The 27,961-nt window shown below is 36.5% G+C and overlaps 1 long non-coding RNA gene across 5 annotated transcripts; it reads left to right on the top strand.

Moving 5' to 3' along the window:
• On the top strand, nucleotides 1-26,080 carry LOC149778577 (uncharacterized). Of its 5 annotated transcripts, XR_016415355.1 has the most exons (9): nucleotides 2-508; nucleotides 1,026-1,147; nucleotides 6,051-6,165; nucleotides 22,948-23,073; nucleotides 23,419-23,508; nucleotides 24,361-24,557; nucleotides 25,058-25,215; nucleotides 25,411-25,517; nucleotides 25,970-26,080. It is a non-coding gene; the product is annotated as an uncharacterized LOC149778577 (long non-coding RNA). The 5 variants fall into 5 exon arrangements; XR_016415356.1 differs by lacking the exon at nucleotides 25,970-26,080 and having other exon boundaries at nucleotides 1-508; nucleotides 23,392-23,508; nucleotides 25,411-25,917; XR_016415354.1 differs by lacking the exon at nucleotides 25,970-26,080 and having other exon boundaries at nucleotides 25,411-25,917.
• The last annotated feature ends 1,881 nt before the right edge of the window (nucleotides 26,081-27,961 follow it).

The raw sequence follows: 27,961 nt of genomic DNA, 5'->3' as shown, positions 1-27,961 counted from the left end.
GACCTTAATAAAGGAAAATAATAAATTAACCTAAACCACTTTGAATGTCGACCGTAACTTGTATTTACACGGCATCATGCGCGGAAGAAAATACCAACTGAACCGGGATTTCAGACAGCAGATGAACTTGATTCATTGAACTTCATGAGCACAATCAAACAAATGCAACAGTGAAAAAGTGGAACTATGAAAAATCGAGAATGTTAGATTTGCGGAGGATTTATTCCGAATTATTGTCTGCTAATAAAGGATTCATGTCAGTTGCTGTGTCAGGGATGTCCACACAGCACGCCGTCCAAATGTGAAGTTGCGTCGTGCTGAAAGACATAACACTGTGCCATAATTTATCTTATGTCATGTAAAGAAGCTGCTTAAATTATAGTATTTAAAATTTTCTTCATTTTGTAAGAGCTCAAGAAATTAATTCTGGTTTGAAAGACAAGATGACGGTAAAACTCAGAAGACGTAGCTGTACAGTACCGTTGGTGTTTGAGACATCATAAAAAAGGTAACTGCGTTAACTTCGCTTTTTGTTTGGTAATATGTTGGAGATCATCTTTTGCAGATCTTCTTTGAGCTTGGAGTAGCTTTTACATTCTAAACATTTTTATTTGCACTTATCTGCTTAACATGTATTGCTGGGATATCATATAGAATATGAAGTCAGTATAATGGTACTATATTTTAAATATTTGAATGATAAATTACTGATAAATGATATAATGATAAACTACAAAATAAATAATTTGCCCATTATCCAAAATATGTTAATTAAAACAAACATTGAATGTAAATTCAGATATAATGAGCAGTTGTAAGAAGTCAGAAATAACATTTTATCGATTGAACCAGTTATGTGTTATCATCATCAATTGTAAAATAAACACATGGAGACAAGTATGCTTAAATTCTAAAATGAACACACACACACACACACACACACACACACACACACATGGTATTTTAATTTAATACAGAAAAGGTGACATTGATATATGCAGACCAATAATTTTTTTCTTTTTCAGATACAAATTAAAAAGCCTAATTCTGAGAGTTTCACCTACAACATTCATGATGGAAAAGGGCCACTAATTAAGAGCTGACATATGTGGAAGAAAAATACCATCCATGTTGAAAAGGGCTAGAGGTAATGTGAGAAAACATAATTTATCAATCTGAATTAACATTATTGTTGCTATTTTATCTCAACTGGTCAAAAGGCTAAGTGGGTTTATGTAATGGTCCAGAGTGTATTATTTATTTCACATCCCTTCTGTCTTTCAACAGTAAGAAATTAGCTACTTTGGAGTCCATAGTTCTGATCAATTTGTTTATATAAAACTTGGTTTTGGGCTTAAATCAACATCTTGGATAAATCTAATAATGAGCAAAATCCAAGTTTTTTTTTTTTTTTTTTTTTTTTTTTTATTAACCCCGTAATAGGTTGACCACTGGGTCGGGGAACCATCCCAGGATCACCTTACAATCAAACATTTCTGGTTATCAGATAATCTAGGGATAATAAATATAATCTACAGAGAAAGTAAAAAAGAAAAACACACACACACACACACGCATATACACATGCATATGGCCAAAATCTAGGTGACATGGCTTTTGTGATATTACAGTATTTTGTTCCTGTTTACCCTCAAGTCAGAGACAAGTTAAATGTTCATTGTTGAGGTCCATTTTTGAAGAAATTGGTCCTCTTTTTTATTTACCTTGGCAGTGTAATTTTCAATGTTCTTATGCATTGCAACTATTTGCTTAAAAGCAAAAATAGAAGGATTTTTCATATTGAATCTGCAAGTATAAATATAATATTTTGCCAAAATAAGCAGAAAATTATCCAAACTGTCCAGTTGTTCACTTCCTAAAAATGTTTCTTTTTTGGACAGATGTACAATATTTGGGCAAAAAGGTGCAAAAACTTCATTAAAACGGTACCAAAACTGTGAAGTAATACTGCAGTCATAAAAGAGATGCTCAATACTTTCAGTTTCACTCTTACAGAAAGTACATTTGTTGTCATCAAATATGTTAATTCTTTTAAGAATATCATTAGTAGCGATTATTCTATGGATTAATTTAAAGTTAAAAGAGATCAACTTGGTATCCTTGGTACAGCATTTTGCCCGGCTATATATATCAGACCACTCCTCACTACTTATATTTTTATTTAATACTTGCATCCAAGTTTCTTGCTTCGCAGTGTGTTGCCTTATAGCTTCCTGTCAAAGATCTTTGTAAATAAACTTGAGTGAATCTTGTTTTCGCAAGTTCGTTATTTTATCATCCTGCTTATCAAAATTATTATGTACTAGGTGGTTTTTTATGGCATCTTTCCATGCTTTAGGAATTCAGCAAAATCCAAGTATATACACGAGGTGATCATGTATAAGATTAGTTGAGTTCTTTTAACCAACCTAAAAGCCATACTTCCACAATATAGACTAAAATCATTAAGTTGTCCTCGAAGTTTGATGAGTGTTAACCATTAATAATAATAAAGTGATCTTTCACCTGACTGAGCATGTTACCACCGCATGCAGTATTTATGCATATAGTGCAGTTTTTACTAAATTTAGAATACATGCTTATATAAATGAGATCTAGATTGAAGAAGTGAAGATGCATACAAATACACGAGGTTATAACCACTACTGCTGATTCAAGTTTGATCATACTTGGCCATTGGGCTTCTATAGTCAAGCTTCACAATGATGCTTATTATGAGTGTGATAAAGGTATGTTAATGAAGTGACCTTGCATCTGATTGGCAGAGTTTCTTACGACTTGCACAACAGTGTTTATGGTCAAATTTAGATCTGACTTGTTTAATTATTTGCTTGTATGTCTGAGGCTGTAAGCAAATTCTATGCAAATAATGTGGTGGTTCTACATCTTACTCGCCATTCTTGCTACTGCTCTTAAAACTATTTCTCATTAATTTTATCAGACTTGGTAAATAGATTTATCTCATCAAGATATAGCAAAGGAGCAATTTTGTAAAAAAAATATTCATTCATATTAAACTCAAATTCTGCATCTGATTGGTTGACCTTGCAAATACTATAAGGGCTCTATTTCTGACAAAAAGATTATTTTGATCTAATGTAGCAGAAATGCTTATATGATCAAAACATCTAACATATTTGATAACAAATAAGAAATAGTTTTTCATGTAAATTTGATAAACATTGATAAATCGGTTCATATCATTAAAAGCTTGGAAGAGTTTGATTACATGCGAGACCTTCACATATTAATCATGCTTTATTTAGAGAATTATTTTTGTCAGGATTTAGTAAAATAGGTAAAATCAATATGGACTGGTTTTGTTATGTACAGCAACACTAGTTGTTTACTGAGTACTGAGGGAATTGGAGTAAGGCAAGGGTACATTGTAGTAGGTAACCTGGTTGACTTGATAACAGGATTGTAACACAAACATTTTTATCAGGAGTCTATCATACATACCATTGATTCACTGCAGATCCTGCCCCCATTAGTTACCTTTTAATACATAAAGCATTTGGGTTTTTTATGTCACAAATCCCATAGGGATTAAAATTAACATCATAGGTCTCACTGGATAATTTTGTATTTTGACATACACCTAATTTTTAAGGTAGAAGGCATGAACCTAATTATCACAAGCCTAGCATTTCTAAATTCACACATAAGCTAAATCTATAATGTGGTTTAGATTTACTTTGAGTTAGGCATGGAAATAGGTTGGCTTGTTAGTGACTGCCTGTCACAGTTAGATGAGCATTGGAGATCAAATGCTTGATCTGCAAATGAGCTGCTGACCTTGATGTGTGTCTGCTACAGAGGCAAATATAAAAAAATCTAGATGGTTGAGGGTTGATGAAAAAAGTATGCTAATTTGTTATAGTACTAGTGAACTTTATTCATGCATAAGCCACATACTGATTCTTTTAGCTGCCTTGTCACAGAAAAATATTGAAAATAGCTATTTCTTGTCAAAAATGAATGTAAAATTTAGGAGATGGTGGCAGTGATGGTTCAGTATAGAAATCAATAGCTGCATCAGGAATTAACCTGATTACTGCAGTCAAAATCTCACATGTATGCTTTCTACAAAAATCATTAGTTTGTTTTTGTTAGTATCTTCAGTGTAAAATTATTCTCATTTTTCTGTAATTGGTCATTGTCGGATGAAAATTCACCAGATAAACTGTCCAGTGAGACCATAAAATACACAATTAGAAAATAAAATAAATTTATTCTAGAAAGAAATATTGCATGCAACTCTGTGACACAAATGAAATTAATGAGAAAACACTTAAACAAATGGCTAACATTACTCATCTGGCTTATATAACTTAACAGTTGGCCATTTCACTGTGGAGTAGTCAGGTATATCTAGTATTGTAAGAACAGAGCCTAAACAGTAATCTCAAAACTTTTATCAGATCAATTGCATACTTAGGTTTGGAAAGTATTACATGGGAATTATGTTAATTTTTAAAGATCAAAATGTACCTGCATGTTTTGACCCTACCAGAACCAAACTAAAAGCTCAAATGTGTGCAGTGCTTTTTGCTCGTCACAACATAATTGGGATTATAACTGCTAACCCTACCCTCTAGCACACATTTAAGATCTTTAGAGTTTTTAAATACAGCCTTCTAATTATATAAGTTTCATTACATTGGTTAATAATTAGTCACATGTGATGATACTTGTAACTAATCAAACCACAGCCACTGAGAGCAGACTAAGCACTGATATTTATGTGGTACAGTGGCAATATACAGTCCGTCTGCTGCACATTTAGTTACCTGCCCATTAAACTGACAACACATGAAACAAACTGGACAATTCTGAAAGCCTTGAATTTGACTTTATTTATCTGTATGGTAGAACAGAACATGAGTTGAAAAGCTTTTAATGAAAGACCTTGATATCAAACCTAATAATAACTGCAGGAGTTATATTATGGATAATTAACCATTCTCTCAGTTTCAAACTGGGCATTCCATCCCATGGGGTTCTAAATGTAAACCAAGTGTAACTGATATCCTAATGAACTGTAAAGACCATAGCAGCACAACAGCAGGGGGCCAGATATGTCCAGATCCAGGAATCATAGACCAGTTTCAAACTGATAATGAGCCACATAAAAATGACACATCTGCTAGAACTTATGTGATGAAGATAACTTAAACTGCATTATTATTAATCCTCCTCCTCCACATCATCATAATTGAGATGCATCATATATGTTTTATTGTAAAATAGTTTATGCAACATAATTCAGTGAAGACCTTTACTGCCAATTTACCAGTGAACCATTTGTTTCAATGAACATATTTTATGTTGTAACAAGGAGCATCATTTAAACATTATGATACACTTATCATACCTGTATATGAAATCTTAATACTAACACTTATACTTGCAATACTACTACTAATAAAAACACCTGCACTGATAATTTGATTATGTTCAATTGGACTTGTATCTAAATGATCACCAGCTGTATGAAAAGACATATTTTAATATATAGATATTGGATGGAATACTAGTTACCACAATTGAATAGTCATATGATAAATGATATATTATTATTTTAAACAATTTATATTTGCAGTGAAACATACTTTTACATTATCTTCCCATAAATTTCATTTATAGAGCAGTATACTCTGCATTCATTAAATTACTGAAATGGTTAATAATACAACAACAAATACTGCAACTTCCAGAACCACAAAAATCAAAAGATATAAACAAAAACTTCCCTACATGTATCAACAGTTGTCACTTTATAGACAGAACCATGAAGATTTAGGACAGGATGTTAACAAATTAGGTATTCAAGTTAAAAAGAAAAAAATACCAAGTAAGCTTACTACCAAAAAAATCAAACATTAACAGTGAATTTTAGTACATTCCCAGGAAACAGAATATATAATTTTTCTTGACTTGATCTGATACATCTTAAATCTATAGAAAATGATTCATATTGTATGACTAAAATATTATGTAAACAAAAATTCCATCACTTTTTTCAGATGCAACATGCATACCCCAACCCATCCTTCTTGATCATAAAGTATACCAGCATTCCACTATAAGATGGGGAGCTGTAGTTGCTCAGTGGTTAGCTTTCTGGACCTGTGAAATAAGGTAGGTTCAAATTCTACCATCGGACCAACCTGGGTTAGCTACCATGGTGCGTCCTTGGGCAAGGCACTATACTTAAAGTGCCTTGGCACTAAATAACTAACTTGTGTTGCTTTACCATAAAAAGCCAAACCAAACACAAAACAACAACTTTAAAATATGAGTTGTGTCACTACTAAGTAAAGGAAAATCATACTGAAGAAATGTTTTTGTTAATACAATTTAATGGATCTAAAAATCTCTTTCTTCTGAAGGAGTTTAAAATGTTAAATTAAAAAGGTCATGGTACACATTGCTTTGTTCGTACACATCAGGCTCCGTATCCCATATCCAGCTAAAATTTTCAGTAGAGTCTGAATAAAAAATATTTTAATCTGGATGATAATATTCTTTCTCCATTCATATATTACACCAGCAAGATTGATCCAGATAAGATTACATTTTACTATAACACTGATGATGAGTATGCCTCATAACAACTGACAAATGTGGAGAGAATGGAGTTAAAATGAACTCTGATTTCTTTTCAGCCATAACACAAGATGATCATTTATTATGAAAAAACCTGAATAAAGTTGGAGTTCATAACCATGACAGTCTTGATATAATATAAATTCAATATATTATTGTTGTCTTGAGGTATAGTTCTGTATATTACAATCTCACACAAGATCAGGGTATATTTTAGTACCATACAGTTAGTTCAGGATTGTATTAATACCTATTCTGGTGAATGAAAACTGAATAAGTTTTACTATTTTGGAACCAGTTGCAATAAAGTTCACTACACAAGAGAAAATATGACTTTACTGTAATATCTAAAATGTAAAATCTGCAAACAGAATACTCGCTTGACTTTACACTTCAACTATATCATAATATTTATTTGAAATGAATTTATACAAATGGCATTAAATTGGGTTTCAGGCTGGTAATGACAATGGTCACACTGACTTAGACCCAGGGTGGGCAACCTTGTGACCAATTGCCACAAGTGGCAAATTGGCCATGTAAGTTTGGCTCAGTTGTGGCATCGTATGATGTTTTTCACTTCTCATTCGCCACACCTGTGGCTACATTGAAAAATAGTTTGCCCACCTCAGACTTAGACAACTAGTAAATTATGAAAGAAAAATGTCATTAAATTATGCTTTTCTGGATTGCTAGATTAATAAGTTATTGTTGACTTGAAGTTAGAATATTATGTCAGTGAAGATAACACTCACAGTGACTTTGACATTTTGAGCTTTTTGTGAAGACATTGGAATTATGTGTGTGAAGTGCTAGATTAAGTGTGTGTGTGTGATTTGGATTTGTTACATTACAAAAAAATGTAATGTAATTTAAAAAATTACTAGTTTAAAAAAACCTCAATCATGTCATGGATTAAGTAATGATTAAATTGTATTGCAAAGATCAAATCAGCAAGGATAACACTCACAATGACTTGGGTATTCTATATCCCTAAGAACATTTTTGGACCTATACTGTATAAGAAATTGAATCATGTATTGCAGCATAAGAAAAAATTTCTCAGGTATGGAATTAGAGTCTTAAATACAGAAAATCAGTACATACACGTGTTGGTATGTGAAGATAACACTCACTTGACAATATAGCCAAGTTCTTATAACAAATGATATAACTATATGTAGTTTGCTTGTAAAATAAGTTAGGAATGAATATTAATTATATAATTTAGAATAGAGAAAAGCACATTAAATTCCATCAATAAATATTTTGTGCTTAAATAAAATCTTAAACAAAAATGTACAAGTCCAAAATATTTTGTTTTAGTGCTATGTCTTACTACCCAAATAACGGCCATGTATATGTGTTCCAATGTCAATTGTCATCGGAATGAGTAGTCCAAGTTTCAGGAATAGCTCACACACTTGGCAGCCTATATCGACACTCTTCCACTAATTTATGTGTAATTAATATACTTACAGTGCTGTCTTTATCCTGGTGGAGTGAAAATATGACACTAGCAAATGGACACATTTTCATGTTCCATTGACATACATTTGAATTTGTTGCAATGCAATGGTAGTCGAGGTACGCCAAAGTTTGTTTAAGTAGGTTCATGTGGGGAATATGTTTCTTGAATGAAACAAAACATTGCTTACAGTTCCAATAGGCAAAACATATTTTTATTTGTTTCCTTAAAGAATAATGTTTCAGCTTAACCCGATTTTGGCATTCCTGACTTTCATCGCTTTCCAGCCAACTGAAATGTGGGCCAACAAAACTTGAAAACAGGTCCGGTTCTTTTGTGAGAATTTGAATTTATTAGAGAAAAGACATCAGGATAAGTGAAGTCTGACAAAACATTATAACTTTACTTTGTAGAAATGCATTGTTATTGGTTACCAGTTGTGTGTGATATTTCAGAAAATTTGACTTTCATTACACTGTTAGTCGACATCAAAACGCTCCACACAGCACCCTTCGTTAGGCAGTAAGACCCATCAGCCCCCCAACAAATATATTGGGTGATGTGTCTTATGTTATCGGACTAGTCCAAAATATTGCTTAAAGTTTCTAAACTATATACAGAACAGTAAGAAACAACTTAAAAAAAATAAATAACTTTTAAAAAAGCTCATAGTAATTGCAATATTAGTTAGAAAGCTGCTGAGCTGTCTTCATACATGCAGCCCACAACACCTTATATACTTATGACATATTGCATAAAAACCCCAGCTTGTTAGAACCTTTAAACAAACATGGGACTTAGTATCGCAAAAGTACATTTAGTAAATCTGCACAATAATTATATTTAAAAAATTACCAACTTAATAGTTTACACATTAGTACCTAATGATTTTATAGCCAAGAAGAAAAAAAGTTGATTTCTAGTGGTACATGCCATGTTTACTGCTGCTGCTCATAGCAAGAGTTCGAAACCTGTGTTAAGCTATGCACTTTTACAGTATGATCGAGATACACCACATGACAAGATTAGTCAGCATGTGTTTGTATCAAGTGAAATAAAACAGAGAAAATCAAAACTTAAACACAGTGACATACAGAAACTTAATATTGGTATAAACACATTGAGAGTAGTTAAGTGGGACGATATAGCGTCAATGGGACTTACCATTAAAAACCACCCTGGGACGATATAGCGTCAATGGGAAATTTAACATTGTGGAAACCCCTGGGATGATATAGCATCAAGGGGAATTTAACATGGGAATATGGGACTGTTTAGCGTCAAGGGGAATTGAACAGGGTGGGACTGTATAGCGTCAAGGGGAATTTAACATGGGCAAAAAAAAAAAAAAATCTTGGGCCTGTTGAGCGTCAAGGGGAAATGGAGCAGGGTCGGGACCCTATTTTAATAAGGTCCCGACCTGATGGGTCTATGGAAATGGAACAGGCGAAAATTGAAACAGGGAGGGGTCTCTATTTTTTATTTTTTTTAAAACAAAAAAAAAAATAAAAAAAGGGTAGGCAGTGAAAGTCAAGATCTTTTCGAGACCTATGAGTGGCCCTGAAAAGGGCCTTTGGGTTTATGTTAATATGCCCTTAACATAAAGGGCATCTGTGACTTCTTCTTGTCCTTAGGCTTCGCCTGACTGCAGGACCATAGACTAAAACTCTTTTGAGACATCCTTGCCTCTCCACATAGATCCTACGTATCCATAGGCTGGTATCTGTCCTATGGACAACTGTCCACTTGGATCGGACGTACATCGGTATGTCTGTCCTGAACATCATCGAAGACACAAGCATAGAAGATTGAACGTTGGTCCACATGTTGAGGCGCCGAGAACAGGTGAAGGAATGCAGTGAACTACACTTATTTATAGGGAGAGGAAGGATTGAAACGGAGTTCACTGACCAATCCAAACACGCCCACATCCAATCCGAAGAGAGCAGTCTGTGACGTCATGTGGTCTATATAGATTTGCTAGCACCTGTGTGCAGTCAATTCATGCGACAGTTTTTCAACATGACGGAAACTCAGAAAACGATAAATTGGGGTGCACCAGCTGTGGAGACTACCCAAGGGACACCGGACTTACTTTCAGAAGAGGTGAATTGGGATTTTGTGGATTTTCTTACCTCGCAAGAATTTGTTCCGGAACCTTCGTCACCTTCTCCTTCATTACCACACGTGGAGAAATTTAGACAGAGACAGAAAGAAGAATTGGAGAAATTTATACAACAGCAAAAGGAAGCGGAACAAGCTTTTCTCCTACAGCAACAGCAGCAAAAAGAAGAGGTAAGAAAAAAACAAGAAGAAGAAGAAGCAGCAGCAAAGAAACAAGGGTGTGAAAATCAAATGGTCACGGTACTGTTAGACATTTTAGCGGAGTTAAGAAGTCTGAAACAAATGTTATCAGACTTCTTTATTACGACCAAAGAGAATACGACCTTCCCGAGCTAAACACTCCAACCCTGTGACTAAGCCTCCCGTGCCACCCTTAGTGATTTCAACCAAATCATCATCATCAACACTACGCAGTCCAGAAGTAGGCCTTGGCCGTGGCAAAGGCTTAAGGCAGTTAAAGTTGATTGCTTAAACTCACCCCTACACCAAAAAAGGCCCTTTTCAGGGCCACCCACGTCTGTCGAAAAGAGATAGACTTTCAATTGCCAACATCCATTCAAACTATAAAAAAAAAACATTTTACCTCTGTAGTACGTGTGTATGAGTGTGTGAGTGTAGGTTCTTATTTTAAAATCAAAACCCAAAGACACTTACCTTTTAATACCTAATTTATTCTTTTATAAATATTTACAATCCAATTCACAATTCACAACAGAGCACTTTAAAAAGTTCATAAACTTCTTCTGTCTCATTGTTCACTCTCTGAGTTTTTTGAATTTCTTCACCACCACAGTCTTTTCCTCCTATTCCTCCTCACTTTCTTCTCTTCTTCTTTTCTTCTCCTGTTTCTTTTTCTTCACCTGTTTTCTTCCTCTTCTTCCTCTGAAGAATCCCTCTCTTCTTCTGACTCCTTGTTTCTTTTTTGGGCAATCTGGAGACCAGTGTCCTTTTTCTTGACAATAATAACAGGTATCTTGACTTTTGTCTTTTCTAGGCCCTTTTTTTCTTTTTTGACGGTCTGGACACTCTGAAGACCAATGCCCTTTCTTCTGACAGATATAGCAAGTATCTTGACTTTTATCTTGAAAGGAAGGAGAGTAGTCCCTCGGCTGGTCTGAAGAGAATTTTTGGATGACCCCTCGCAAAGCTCTGATGAAACGTTCGATCTGGGTAGTCTCTTCCATCATTGTGCTCGGTTTGAGAGTGAAATGAATAGTGAAAGGACAAGACACATACCCTTTTATATACGCTGGTCTGCTATGACTATAAATTAGTCCATGGTGTTTAAACTTTAGTCATTTGACTTTTTGCTATCAAGATGAAACGATCCAATTCATTTGAGAAGAAGGAAGAAGAAAGTAAGAGGCAGAAACGTGCTTTATCGCCTCGTACCAGGGCTGAAGTCTTGGCACAAATTCATGCCAGTGATTTTGAAGAGGACATGAGTGAACCAGAATCCAAACCCTCTAAACAAAGTTCACCACCCTTAGTCAACCGTGAAAAGTACTATTCCATTCAAGAGACGGAAGAGCATCCCTCTAGAAAATTTAGAACTACAGCTTACAAATACACGGTGAAGTTTAAAGATTTCAAGTCCGAAGTACTGTTAGAGAAAGCAGAAGGGTTCATCACCGAGATGTGGATTGAAATGCTCAGCATGTTTGGCCTCTCCACCCTGTCTGAGCGAAGGACAAGAACGAGTGCATTGTTCAACTGGTCTGCGCACGTTTGTCAGCCCTGCCTGTTACCAACAACATTTGAAGATGCAAGGTTCACAGAAGAAATGTGCTTGTCAGCTGCTGAGATTGTGCCCTACCTGTGGACAAGGCATACTTACTGATAATGCGAAGGCACACCTGTGTCGAGGAAAGAAAAAATGTCACATTTGCTGCCACATCGTGGACTTGGAACACGAATGCTATGTGCAAAAATACCAACCCCAACCAGAGAAAGAGATCGGTCACAAGAAGAAAGGCAATTTCATCTTTTTCGATTTTGAATGCATGCAAGAGACTGGTATTCACATTCCTAATTTCTGTGTGGCTCATCGAGCGTGCGAGAAGTGCATTCAAGAACCTATTTTCAGTCATTGCCTTCACTGCAGCAAGATTTCTGGAGGACGTGAAAAAATCTTTCGAGGACCGAACACGCTAGCTGATTTCGCTCGATGGGTCTTACACCCCATCGACAAGACGTGGATCCAAGAGGACATCGAACGTTACGGAGATTGTCATCGTCATGCCACAGTGATGGCTCACAATTTCTCCGGATACGATGGACAGTTTCTTCACAGATACTATACAGAACATGGCATCGAACGTCCTAAAGTCACTTTGAATGGAGCCAAAATCATTTTCATGCAAGTGGGACAAGTACAGTTTAAAGATTCGATGAGTTACTTAGCCATGCCTTTGAGTCGAATGCCTAAAACGTTTGGAATGACAGAAATGGCTAAAGGGTGCTTTCCACACTTTTTCAATACGGAAGCCAATCAACACACCGTTCTACCCCATTTGCCTGAGGCTCACTATTACGACCCTGACAACATGCGTACCGAACAACGAGAAGCTTTCTACGCTTGGTACCAGGCTCACGCCTCTGACCCTTTCGACTTTCAGGAAGAAATGCTAAAGTATTGTCGTTCCGACGTGGACATTTTACGGTGTTGCTGTGGAAAATTTCGAGAACTGTTCATGGAACACGGAGGGGTCGATCCTTTCAAAGAAGCTTGCACCATTGCCAAAGCATGTTCCTTAGTGTACCGGCAATGATTCATGCCTGAAAACACCGTGGCTGTCATCAGTCCTCAAATGACCAACTATGTCAAACGTCAATACTCGGTCAAAGCCCTACGCTGGTTACATTACTTGTGTGACAAGGAAGACAAATGGATTCAGCATGCCCGCAACGGAGGGGGTGAAAAGACCATCAGAATGCATTCGGTCGATGGTTGGGACTTAGAAAACCCCAAGATTGTGTACGAGTTTAAAGGTTGCTTATTTCACGGATGCCCCGTCTGTTACCCTGACCGTGGCACTAAAAATCAGTTTTTACAATGAACCATGGAAGACTTGTACCAGGCCACATGTCAGCAACGCCTAAAGTTAGAACAGGAAGGATACTAAGTGGTGGAAATGTGGGAACACGAGTACCATCACCGTTTGAAAACCGATCCCGAGTTTAAACACCTCGTGGAAAGTTACCAGTTCATGGACCCCCTGAACACGAGGGATAGTTTGTACGGAGGAAGGACCAATGCCACCAGTTTGCTGTACCAAGCCGACGAAGAGAAAGGAGAAGAAATCAAATACTTGGACGTGTGTTCACTGTATCCCTACGTGTGCAAATATTGTCGCTTTCCTGCAGGGCACCCACAATTGTTGACGGAACACATCGATTTGAAAAACATTCGACAATATGAAGGCTTGATCAAATGTAAAGTTTTGGCTCCCACTGACTTGTACCATCCCGTTCTACCTCACCATTGTCAAGACAAACTGATGTTTCCTTTGTGCCGTACTTGTGCTGAAACGTGCAACCAAGACCAGCCTTGTCAGCACACCCAGGAAGAACGGGCCTTGACGGGGACGTGGGTCAGCGTAGAATTGTTCAAAGCTCTGGACATGGGATACCAACTGTTAGAAGTGTATGAAATTTGTCACTTTCCCAAGACAGAACAATACAACAAGGGTGACCCCACTCAGAAAGGCATTTTGGCAGACTACGTGGATGCCTTTTTGAAACTAAAGCAAGAAGCCAGTGGTTATCCGTCCTGGTATCACACTCCCGAAGACCAAAAGACATTCAAAGAGAAATACTGGGCACAAGAAGGCATTACTTTAGATCACATCGAGAAAAACAAAGGCAGGCGATCGTTTGCCAAAGTGATGTTAAATTGCTTGTGGGGTAAAATGGCACAACGACCGTGTTTACCCAAGAATATTTGACAGAACCTTCCTGCTACTTCCAGATGATTCACAACAAAACTAAATTCATCAAACACCTGGACGTCGTTCGCGAAGATTTGATCTTAGTCAATTACGAAGAAGATCTGGACTTTGTAGAAGCCGATCCTTTTGGAAATGTCATCATTGCAGCTTACGTGACAGCTCATGCTCGCTTAAAACTGTACGAAGCTTTAGAACTGTTAGGGGAATGCGTCCTGTACTTTGACACGGATAGTTGCATCTACATCGATCACCCGAGTCAACAGCACTCTAACATCGAAGGAGACCGTTTAGGAGCCTGGACAAACGAGCATTCTGACGACAAGATTCTAAGTTTTGCCAGTGGCGGTCTTAAAAATTACGGCTACGAATACTGGGACAAACAAGGAGAAGTGCACACGAAGTGTAAAGTGAAAGGATTGACTCTGAATTATCGTACCAGTCGAGTGGTGAACTTTGGCGTATTGAAAGAAGCTTTGCAGTCTAGAGAAGATGAACACTTTAAAGTGACCACCTATCAACCGAACAAGATTGTACGTTTACCCACTCACCACATCGTCAGTCGACCCTTGGAAAAAGTCTGTCAAATCGTGTATCAGAAGCGAGTGCGGCTTCCCAATCACTTTATATTGCCATATGGACATGTCGGTATAAAACATTGGTTGTAAGTGGATAGCCACTCACCAGAAGCATGACTACGCCACAGCAAGAATCAAGTGAGAAACCTGATGAGAACTCCAAGTTCAAACCCAACCATTTTCCAGTCTTCTTACCTGACTATTGTGATTGTGCCCGTCGATTGGACACATTTCAGAAATAGTTTACGGATAGGGAAGGATTACCTTCTTCGCATGTTTTAGCTAGAACAGGATTTGTCTACTTGGGACCTGAGTCAGGATTGGGATACGAAGTACAGTGTTTCGCTTGTGGACTGAAGTTACGAATGGATCTATGTATCTATAAAGGTTCAGCTATTCTGGAACACACTCGATGGTCTTTGCACTGCCCTTACCTTTCTATGGCCTTTCCACCCATTACACTACGGTACAATTATGACGGTACCTTAGAGACAGTACCTTCAAAAACTAGATATAAAAAAGGAACGATGTACAAGCTTGAGACTGCATTGTGACTAGTATAAAAAGGGGCTATGGTCAAGATCGATAGTTCATTGTGACTACCAAGACCAAGCGAACAAGATGAATCCTTTCAGAGAAACACAAAACAAGTTCAGAAAGGCACAATTCAAGTTTGGGGCTTCTGAAGTGGAATGTGATTGTGAGCCTTGCGATGGGAACGATGCTGTACGCTGTGACCTTAGCGATGCCGTAAAGCATCATGAGAACTTTGTTCTCACTACCCCTCTCATGGAAAGTGATGCTGTGCGTGTCAAACCTGAGGGATGCGAAAGCGATGCTGCTCGTCCTCTTGGACACTTTACTGGGTTTCATTTTAAATGTGGATGTTCACCTTCACGTCTACCCCCCTACGGATGTCATCCAGACTTGAGCAAACTCCTGTCCATGTCACCCAGCCCTCATCGAAACGAACCTGTGAAAGACGAATATTCGTTCCCTGTGTGTTTGTCGGAATACTGCGACTTTGAAAATCGTCTTCAATCATTCAAAGGAAAATGGCCTAAGTATCTGGGAGGACCGATCCCCAAAGAATTAGCCAGAGCCAGATTTTTCTACTTGCACGAAGGGGATAAAGTCAAGTGCTTCAGTTGCGGTGTGTCACTTCACCACTGGGAACCACAAGATTCGGCCTATCTAGAACATGCTCGTTGGTCACCGAATTGTCATTACTTACCCTTAGTGGGACCGAGAAATTGAAGTAACTTACCATGTCGTTAAAGAAGAAACCAGATTGGTTAGGAGTCAAATGTTGGACATCATCGAGACCAGTATTTAAACTTCATTTCAAAAACGATATTGAATCATTACCTAAAGAACTGCAAGAGAAGATTTACAAGGAAGTTTGGCAGGGGCTTGCCAGAGTGAAATCTCAATGGATAACTGTAGAACTTTTATTCCGAGAAATTCACAAGAGATAAGTGAAAAAAGTCAACCAGTGTGTTAGATTTCTCTGGGTCAAGGGTGCATTCATACTATTATATCGCTTTAGACCGTTTACATCAAAAGAGTTCAATGAGATTCTTGAACGTTACCCTGAATGGCAGTGGTCTGAAATTACTTACTATGTGGATTACTTTTGCTCTAGGAGAAGATTGTGAATTGTACGTTTTAAGTGATGATCTTGGTAATATAAGATTTTAGTCTTAGGGGGATGTTTTCCTTCAGGTCTGCGCTTTAACTATAAGAACCTACAGTATTCGTCATTCAGACCGTGTGATCGACGAGAGAATCTAATCCGAAACCAGCTAAGCAATGAAATTATCTAAATTACACTAATAAATACTTACATAAAATATATATATATCAAATTTGGACCAATGGCGAAGACAAGGATTCGGTCTCCCCGAACTCTCCATTTATGAGAGGCGAGTGTGATCGACGAGGGAATCTAATCCGAATCTAGCCAAAAGTATTACAAAATAAATACACTCACAAAACAAGTACCAAATTCTGAACAACAGAAAAACTCATTTTATCAAAACTAGCCCACTGACTGATAAAACTCTACAAACAAATATCATTAAATTAAAAAACACCTAGTTCAAATACCAGGAAGAAATATACAGGGGGTGGGTGGTGGGAAAAACAAAACAAACCTTCTCCACTTCTCCTAACTTAATACTCACCTAACACCCTAACTAACAGCTCCAAAAGTCTATCTTCTACATAGGTGACAGCTAAGACAAAAACTAGGTATAACCATATAGTCCCAAAATAGAACGTAAAAGGTGGTCGCAAGAATAGACCATCAGGGATCCCCCGTATTAAGACCCTAAACTTACACATATAAGGTAGTCAAAAAAACCCAACGACTATCGGGCCCGGCGGCACAATGCTGCAAATATAACAAATATATAGAATACCACCCCAAAAATTACTTGTATAAGGTAGTCAAAAAAAACCAGTGACTATAGGGCCAGCAGCACAAGGCTGCAACCAAAATTTACAACTAGATAATTAGGACCCAAAAACAATTACTCAGTAAGATGGAAAAAACACCAACTCCATCCAGGGCCAGCAGCACAAGGCTGCAAAACCAATCGACAAATACTGTCACCTAAAAGCTAACATCGACCTCAATAGACTCTATCTCTCTTAAAAACAGCACAGACTTTTTATGATTCAAAATTCCAAAGACGGAAATTTAGAACAAAAATACCCTGGATCGGAAAAACCCTGCTAACCTGTGGCAAGACAACTCCGCCCGAGCCTGACCACTTTCGCCCTTTGCGACGGACAGACATCAAAACACATACGTGCAGTGCACGCATCATAAATTAAAAATACGGACTAGATCGGGTCCAATCCCACTAGTCGCTAATCAATGCAAATGAATGACAGAGTGTGTGCTGGGTCCAATCCCACTCAAACAAAACATAGGCCTTACAATCAGATCGATGTGTACACAAAAGTACCTTGACCTGACGGCCCAATCAATTAGTGTTCTGTGAACACAGATATGCCTGGAGGAAGTGGCTCCATTCCTTCCTCCAAGGAGTAATCAGTTAGGTGCCTGTGGCATCATAAACCAGTGGTACATGCTCAATGCGAAGCGCACGCCACTATAATTCAACTCAACAACAACAACAATCGTTCAGACCATTCCACGGAATAAACAAAGAAGATGGAGGTGACAAAATTATTCAATCTATTAAGAGATATCTATTTTTGGATAATGGATGTTGAATATGTTGTAGGAAGAATAGAAAAGGAATGGAGTGATGGAAATAGGCAAGACTTGTTAACTATTCAAGTCAAAGGACTAAAGGTGGCCGGAGATCTCATCGCAGGGATGATAGAAGAAGAAGTCAACAAGTCAAGCGGATTTACTGACCCACCTTATGTCAGAGTGGGAAGTTTGAAGGAAGCACTGGACCATGTCATCCAAGTCGGGTGCTTCCTGGAAAAAGTATTGTATTGGATGGAGTGGTGATACGTAAAATGGGGGTTCGACCAGTTGACAAAAATGGAAGAAGTAATGAGGAAAGTGCTGACGGAAGAGGTAAAGAACATCAAAGAAAAGTGGTCTAAGGAAAGAAAAGAAGAAGAAAATAGAAAGAGAAAAAAAAGCTTTGAGAAACTCAACAATAACTGGATAAGAATACAGGAGAAATTCCGAGTGATAGGTCATCCTGACTGGATGCCTGAGTCAGAAATAAAGAAGAAGATGACAGGAATATTGGTAAAAGTTAGAAGATGGTTGAAGAAGTGGAAGAGTTAGAAGAAGAAGAAACCCAAAGGCCCTTTTCAGGGCCACTCATAGGTCTCGAAAAGATCTTGACTTTCATTGCCTACCCTTTTTTTTTTCTTTTTTTTTTTGTTTTAAAAAAAATAAAAAATAGAGACCCCTCCCTGTTTCAATATTCGCCTGTTCCATTTCCATAGACCCATCAGGTCGGGACCTTATTAAAATAGGGTCCTGACCCTGTTCCATTTCCCCTTGATGCTCAACAGGCCCAAGATTTTTTTTTTTTTTTTTTTTTGCCCATGTTAAATTCCCCTTGACGCTGTACAGTCCCACCCTGTTCAATTCCCCTTGACGCTAAACAGTCCCATATTCCCATGTTAAATTCCCCTTGACGCTATATCGTCCCAAGGGTTTCCATAATGTTAAATTTCCCATTGACGCTATATGGTCCCAGGGTGGTTTTTAATGGTAAGTCCCATTGATGCTATATCATCCCACTTCACTACTATTGAGTATATATTTATAAATCTGAAATGGTTAATTAAAAATAGTTATTAGTCAAATTAACAAGGATGCCAGTTACTAGCTTTGATACTCTGTTTTTGTTAACTGAAAACATGTAGACTCAAGCCACATCTATAATGATAATTTCTGGCACTTTCAAGGCTGATATAGCCCTTTCATTAAAACCTGCAAACATTTTTGACAATTTTATCTGCACACATTGCTGTACATTTTATACACATCTGACTTGCCAGTATTTCTCCCAGCCATTGAGCTACCATTGGCAGAAGAGATCTTTTTGCGAAAAATATTTCCAAATCAAATCCTGTTTGGTTACTTGTAAATCGACATGGAATAGCACAACCCTAGCACAAATATTACTATCCCTACTTCGTGGAGACATTGAGGCTATGACATTGTAGCTACTCAACCTTCTGTCCTATGACCATTTTGAATTTTGCGCTAGATATGGCTGTTACCAAATACCGGTGTCTAAACAGTACATAGGTGCTTTCTGGAAAGATTTGCATGCAGTAAGATTGCACATCAGATCCACAATATTTCCATCAATATCAACACAGATTGGAGGGGGGCCTTTGAAATTGTTTCTACATATTTAAACAGGTTTTCAATGAATTGTTGCTTTTTGTTTTTATTAGCAGGTATTTATACATTTATAAAATGAGTGTCCTGTATCACAATATGTATCAATCTTCCTGCAAAAAAGTTTCCCTTGTTTTTTTGCTCCCAAGTTACTCCCATTTTATTCTTGATAAAAGTAGCTACCCCTCCCCTTACATCTCCTTATAATCATTCACAATTATAACCCCATTTAATTTTTCCTCATATGAAGTTATTAGTTCTTTAGTCAACTTATTATGTGTTTCTTGTATGAAAATCATATCATAATTTGTCTTGTTGTTTAGTTTAATTATTTTTTCCCTATTTATTCAGTTTAAATTTGCTGAGGCTATATGGAAGTTTTTTATATCCATTTTCGCCTCTCCACCAGGTTGTCGCATTTTTGGTTATACATTAAGTATTATTAGTTTTAATTTAGAATTGAAATATCACCTAGGGGATCAAATAGTAATTTATTAGTCAACATGTAGACCCACTCCATGACCTTCTTGAATCTGTAACCCAGAAATTCCGATTAACTATGCATCTTTTAGAATCATACAATACATTATATAAAATATGGTAATGTATACCTTAAAACAATACTGCATTTTAATCCAAGTTTCCAATTTTGCAAGAAGTTGTCCCGCACATGCAAAATCATTTGCTACCCAATATGTAAACTTGTCGCCAGAACATAAATTCTCAAAAAATTCCCCAGCGTATAGTCTGTTTCTAAATTCTTTAGTAATTTTCCCCCATCAACAAGACGCAAACACATTGCATCCTATTTCATTGTTGTTTCTCTTCCACATAATAGCTTATTTTTTATAAAATGTTAAACTTTACTAATCTTTTTTCAAGATCACTTTAGTTTGCAAAAATATATCTTGTCATTTATTGGCATTCTACACTGAATTTTGTAAACTAGCTATAAACCTGACCTAATTACTCAACTTAACTGCTGACAGAAACAGTCTACAGTAAATGTATTTCATTTCTATAGCTCGATGGATAAACATTACATCTTTTAAAGCTGTGCACAGAATAGGCCGACATATCACGAGTCAGGAAAACATGGGGGTGGTATCCCCTGTGTCCAAAATTAATATCATTTTGAATAGAATATTCTAGTGACAATTGCCTCTTTTCAAATGGTAAGCATTGCTTTTTTTTATTTTCGTCAATCTGTCAAATTTGGTATGCATTTTGCTTTAATATTTGAGATGGAAACCTTAGGTGCATAGAAATGTCAGACAGCATTGTACATCATGGATGGTGTCCAACATACTTTTATGATCATAAAACAAAATCCCATTGTTTTAGTTATATCCACTGATTTAAAAAATATTCATCCAAGCTAAATATAATAATAATAATAATGAGGACTTTGTATAGCGCCTAATCTTTAGAAGCTCTAAGCGCTTTGCAACATTAGACAACATAAAAACATACACAATGATATGATTACAAAAACAAACACCATGAAATTAGAAAACATAAAAAACATGCTGAGAATATTTAAGGTAGTTAACATTATTAAGTCATTAAGTTTGTTTTTGCAGTCAGAATAAGTAGTTTTGAGAGCACTCTTGAATGGGATCACTGCGTCTTTGTGTCTAAGTTCAGTGGGCAATTCATTCCATGTTGCTGGGCCGTGGTATGCAAAAGAATGCTGTCCATGTGACTCTGTTTTCATAGTGAGAATAATGAGTATATGATTGTCGGAAGAGGAGTGTAAGTATCTTGCTTGTGTGTACACATAGGTGAGGTCGGATAGGTATGTTGGACTAGAGTCTGTCAGTGAAACGTAGCACAGAGAACTAATGTTGTGTTTGATTCTGGATCGAATGGATAGCCAGTGTTGGGTACAGAGCAGCGGGGAGGTGTGCTCTGATTGTGGTACTCTGAGTATGATCCAAGCAGCTATGTTTTGAACTTTTTGAAGTCTCTGCAGTAGATATTAAGATGAACCAGACAGAATTCAGTTACCATAGTCCAGTCTTGAAAGTAGTAATGAACACACAAGTGTTTTAGTGGCATCAACTGAAAGATATCTGAGAATGGAGCTGATGCGTCTCAGCTCAAGATATGCAGCCTTGCATATGTTCATGACATGTTGGTGCAATGTGAGAGTACTGTCCAGAGTAACACCTAGGTTTTGTACTGATTGTGTGAATTTAATGTTGGTGTTGCTGATATTTATTGTGTGAGGTAAAGGACGTGAATGAGAAAGTCTTTGTGTTGTAATCAGAATGGCCTCAGTTTTATCATCATTCATCTGCAGCTTGTTACAAGTCATCCATGATTTCACATCAGAAATGCACATCTCTACACCTTGGATGGTAGCATCAACTTCAGTTGGGTGGCTAGATTTGTATATTTGGGTGTCATCAGTGTACAACTGGTGAGACACTGGATGATGATCTATGACACTTGAGAGCAGCTGAGTGTATAGAGTGTAGAGAACAGGTCCAAGAACAGACCCCTGTGCAACACCACAACATAGATCAACTGGGCTGGAGTGTAATCTATTTGCAGACACAATTTGTGTCCTGTGGCAAGGGCGATATGCAGATTGTACATTGCTAAAAAGACTGTTTGAATTCAGACAAGATGCAAGCTGGGATTGAACAACCTTTTGTAAGATTTTTTATATGAATTGGAGATTAGAAACCGGGCAGTAGTTCTTTAAATCCTTATGGTGTAGTGTTAGTTTCTTCAGCAGAGGTTTTACAATGGGAGTTTTGAAAAATGATGGAAATTATGCTGATGAGAGAGAGGTATTAATAACATCAGTTAGTGAAGGCAATACTGGATCCAAGCACTCAAGCAGCAGTAATGTTGGAATTGGATCAAGTTCACATGACTTTGGTGCACTCTAGGATGATTACTTAAAAATGCATTTATTGGTGGTGAGAGACTAAATACATGACTTGATACTTGTGTTTAGCATTAATTGGAAAGCTGAAGATTAGTAATCTTTTGACATACATATCTTAATTGTACCATTTAATTTACAAAATTCAATGTAATTTGCATTGGTAAAATGTGTAGCACAAGAAAAGTCATTATGAATCAGAGATAAATCATATCTTTGTTTTGTCTGGAGCTTGACTAATTTATTGCACATTTCTGTACACTATTTTGTCTTTAATCCAGGATTATTCACTGCATTCGGATGCATTTCATGGTGAAAATTCACCAGCTGGATTTAAAAGTGGTGAATATTGCTAGCGATTGTTCTGCAAACCCTGTATGTCACAAGGAGTCAGTGTATTCAAGGACTCATACAGTATTTACAAGTTCTCATTGACATTTCAGATGAAAATGAAGAACTGAAAAAAGATGAAAATCTCAAGTGGAAACCTTTCTGGTCAGCCATCTCATCCAAAACCTCCTGAAATGGAGAGTATTTTGCAGACTCCAAGATTTCCTCTTATCCTGCTGGTATGTTCTATTTAGTTTATCTGGTCTCTTTTTATTTTTTATCAATTGCTTTTATACCATGCCACAATTGGAAATTCTTTATCAAAAGTATGTATAAATTTCATCATTTTTCTGTCTGTTTAATAAGATGTGTTTAAGAGTACTTACTTACTCATGATGCTGTATATATGAGATTAGATGTTTTGTTAAAAAAGAATGCATTTTGTGATATATTGTATCACTGCTTTATATACAGTGGTCATTGCAACCAGTATGCATTTTGTTTACATGCCAAAAAATCCAGTCTGATTTCTTTGTTTCTTTTTTACTGCAATTAAGGAGTAGTGATAATCTTTATACTCTTAGCTGCATCCAGAAGGACAACACCATCACCATCCCCATCCACTCTGGAGTGGAGAATATAAAGATTTCTCACTGCCAGTTCCTCTGCAAGTAGTAAGCATTGAGGATGGAAAAAAAATGTACATTATAGAATAATGAAACAAATACTACAGGTGTTGACTTTTATATAATCTCTTATTTCATTTACAGCTCTCTAAATACGAGTAGGTCAATTATATACTGTATTTATGAATTTAATTCTCATCTAAGGTAGTAGAACTGTTTTATGTTTGACAAAATGTTGGGTAATTTGTGGCCATACACTAAAAACACATTTTATAGCATTTAAAAATGCTTATGTTCAATGCACGTAAAACTCATTGGTTTGTTGTCACTTCAGTTGATAATAGTCTTGTCATCTTGTAGACATTTTGAATGTTAGTGTTCATTGCTAAGGTCATATACATTGATTCAACATCAAAATTTGTTTGCAAAATGGAAGATTATGACATGAAAGCACAAGCTCTTGTAGCTTAGATACTGTTATTTCAGAACATTGTGAGATGTTAATTAATTAAATTATAGGTCATAAAACATACTGTTCAAGACTTATTTGTGCAAATAAACAATGAATTGTTTTTCATTGATGTGTCGACTGTTCATCATTCCATTGGTTTTTTTTATTTTTCTTTCTGATGTATACCATTGTCTTGTGTAAGTCAGATGCCTAAACCATCTACATTGAATGCAGACTTTACAGACACCAGCAGTGAAACAACATATCCAGGGAATAAAAAAATAAAGGATTATGGGAGAAGTTTTCATATAAACTGTACAAAAACCATGTATTTCATTCCATAAATATATTTCATTGTTAAACCCATGTTCACTGTACAGATCTTTTTAAGGAGTTTATAATAATGATCTTGATCTTTCAAAACTAATTTCATCACAAATCTGTTACAGATTTCCAGTTCAATGTACTTATGAAACTGGACACAAATATTGAGAATTTGTTGGAGCAGCTGGCCCTCCAAGTTCACACACAAGGCCCAGACACAGAATATAGAGAAGAAATTCTTGCAATGCCATGTGATTCAGTGGAGGAACTAGAGGGCCTTTGCCAGAGGTTGGAGGAGAATCCCAAACTCTCCAAGAAGATGGTAAATTGGGGCTTTATTTTCTATTTAAAAAAACTGTTATAACCTTTATTTGCTGTTGTGAACCTCAAAATAATTTATGCAAGTTCTGCAGTGCCTGTATAATTATTTTTGGGGGTGGGGTGAACATGTAGTGGTCGGCTGTTTTGTCTTACGGATGTAGGCCAAAACATGTTTAGAGATGAACATGTAACAGGTATTTTACTACATATACACTATTACATATTATGTGGCTACTTTAATTCAATCCTTGAGTGAATGTCATTTATGAAGTTAATAGATTCACGGTGGTTAATTTGGTTTATAATTGCTATTAGTACATTGTGTTGCATAGTTAATGTTATCAAATTTTTTTCAAGTTAGAGAAATTAAATTTGCTTGCAAAACCATGGCAAAAAATAACTATATACAAGCATATTTTGTCACATCGATCATGAAATACTACTACTAATAATAATATCAAAATCAAAAAATAGTAATATTATTATTATTATTATTTTCAGATATGCTACTTGAGCTCCCTTGGCAGGTTTACAATTGGGGATAGTGTCTGCAGGATGATGAAAAAGCTTAAAACAAAAAGACTGGCCAGAGTATAGTCCAAAGGGACGTAAAGGGAAAAAAGCATTTCAAGAGCTTGTGATATGTCAGGTTTTGATAAGTAAGTATGGCTTGATTTAAATTGTGTTTTTCATGTGACTTGCCAGAGATTTTTAAATGAATTGATAAAGTAACTTGAGACCACATTTCAAAGTACATGTTTTAAAAATATTCCATTGATTATTGCTGGCATTTAGAAAAATGCAATGCATCCTTTGTTGTGAAACTTTTTTAAAACATTGTATTACTCTTGCAGAAGCCTGCTTGAAAACTAATGGCAAAGCAAAGGCAAATGGAATGGAAGAGACCATATCAGAGACCCTCAAATATGCACCCAACCAACGCAGAATGATAAAAAACAAGGTAATCCAAATGACTCTTATTTCATCAATATTGGATTCAGTTTCGTCTTTTAAAGCATAGTATTTGCAAAGCGGATGCATTTCTAAACTGATAACAAAATCAGCTTATCCTATTGCCCAGGACTATCAAAGCTAGAGTCCAGCTAACTACAATATGCATATATCTTGTCTGATCGGACAAGTGCCTCCATTTGGAATTTTTATTCACATGAAATATTTGGATGAAATAAATTCATCTTTGTGCAAATTGATTGCACCATCCACTTGCCAGAAATGATAAGTAAGTGCAAAGTTATCTTGTATCATGGCTTAACGATAGTAAGGGAAGCACAAGTGCAGTGAAGAAAATTTCATACATTTTTATAATGCTGATTAACATGACTTCTGCATATGTAACTAGTGCTGAGATGATATGACTTTATTTAAGCATTACAATTTTGTTTTAATTTGCAGGTGCCTGAGCAGAAGAAGTAATAGATAAACTTTACAGTGGAGTTGGAGACTGATTCTGATTCATAATCTTAATTAAATCTAGAAAATAAACATTAAAGTCATATTAAAATATCTGTTGTATTGTTTCCTTCTTTCATTTTTCTCTTAAAAACAAATGTCTGAACCTTTAGTCTGTAAATTCAGTGGATTCCTTATCAGCCCATCTACTTTTACTTTACACCATGCTACTTTAAAAAAAAAATGAATTATCCCCATTGGGGTAGGTCCCCCCAACCCCCCACCCTACTTTGTCAACTTACCTGCCACATTTAAATCTAATGGAAGGCCCTGCTGTAAAGCCTGTTAGTAAAACTACCCAACAAGAGGATTTCATACATTTGCAACTCCTAGGTGGATGGTAATGTTTTCATTTTTGTAATGTAGATTTGGACATTCTTGCCACCAGTATGGAATATGTGTTTCAGAAACACAAGCAGCTTTCATCAGATTTGCATAAAGGTTTTATATGTTGTGAGTATGTTGTAGGAAGTTTTTTTAAATAACATCATATGAGATGATGCCAGTGGAAATGGCAGAAAAGTGTCTGTATTGTTCACCAACTACACCTTGTTCTTACAAAATGTGGCTGTTACACATTCCCATGATGATGTCACTGACAGCCATCAGTGAGGAATGCCCCAACAAGCATAATACAAATTGCTTCCATTGTAATTGTTACAATTCCATTCTGACCACTCCAGTGTCCTAGTGGTTAGAGTGTCCGCCTCAGAAGCGGGAGGTCATGGGTTCAAACCCCAGCCAAGTCATACCAAAGACTTACAAAAATGGTATTAACAGCTACCTCGCTAGACGCTCAGCATTAAGAGGTTAGTGTTAGGACTGATCGGCCTGGTGTCAGGATAATGTGACTGGGTGCAACATCATACTACATGTTTGCAGCATGATGCCCCAGTGCTATACATCACTATAAACTGCCACACTGCAGACATCGTAGCAATATGACTGAAAAATTATTCAAGCTACGTTAAAAATCCAATCACACACACACAATTCCATTCTACGATCCAGAACCAACACTAATTCCGTACTACAGTTCTTGCATTTCAATCCAATTTTGCTTTTGAAATGTAGTGCCACTCAATTCATAATGAACCCATTCATTTCAAACACTCGCAAATACATATTATTCCTGTCTACAACTGAAAAATATCTATATAAAAAAACGTGTAACTGTGTTTTATGCAAGGGCATGGAGATGCACAAAAACTTGCACCTGAAGCTTGAATAAATCCCCGACTGTGGATAAGACTTTACCCATCGATTACCCCAGCTTGGGGATAAATTCCGACCGTGGCGATTTATTATATATCCTATGACTGCTCCAGCTTGAGGGCAAAATCCAAGCACATCCCTAAAAAGATAACAAGTATAGCGGCTCTTTACCTTCTGTAAATGCCACTTGAGCTTCCTGATGCTGTTGTATCTGCCATTTGACAGAATCACGAATGTGGATATATTTCTTAATTGCCTCTAGTTGTTGAGTTAGTTTAGCTGTATGAAATTCCTTTGTGCAGACTCGCTCATTATTAATATTACAACAGTGATTTAATTACACATTACCTGTCAGCACACTGATGATAAGTCAGTTATTTTATAACACACCAACAAGCTTGCCCCTTGCACCCCCCCCCCCCTTTTTTTTTTATTTGGGCACCTGTGGACATGAATCTGCAAGGCTCAAATTGTCATTTTTAATATAAGATCTCAACATTTTTAAGGCCTTAATTTTAAAGACATCCTTAAAACCCCCAAAAGGTTATCAACTGGATCACCAGCCTTCGTTTAGAGTAACAGCAAGTATATATATATATTTAGGTCTAAGGAAACACAATAAAAATGTTTGATTTAACAATGACATATTTGCCTCAGGTCTGTGATCCTGAAGTGAATATTAACTGTCCATTTATTTTCTTGGCTTTTCTTTACTAGGAA

Source organism: Sinohyriopsis cumingii, chromosome 17 (genome assembly GCF_028554795.1).
Source record: "Sinohyriopsis cumingii isolate HCF-2022 chromosome 17, ASM2855479v2, whole genome shotgun sequence".
NCBI classification, from domain to species: Eukaryota; Metazoa; Mollusca; class Bivalvia; order Unionida; family Unionidae; genus Sinohyriopsis; species Sinohyriopsis cumingii.
This window is presented reverse-complemented; position numbering and strand designations above follow the sequence as displayed.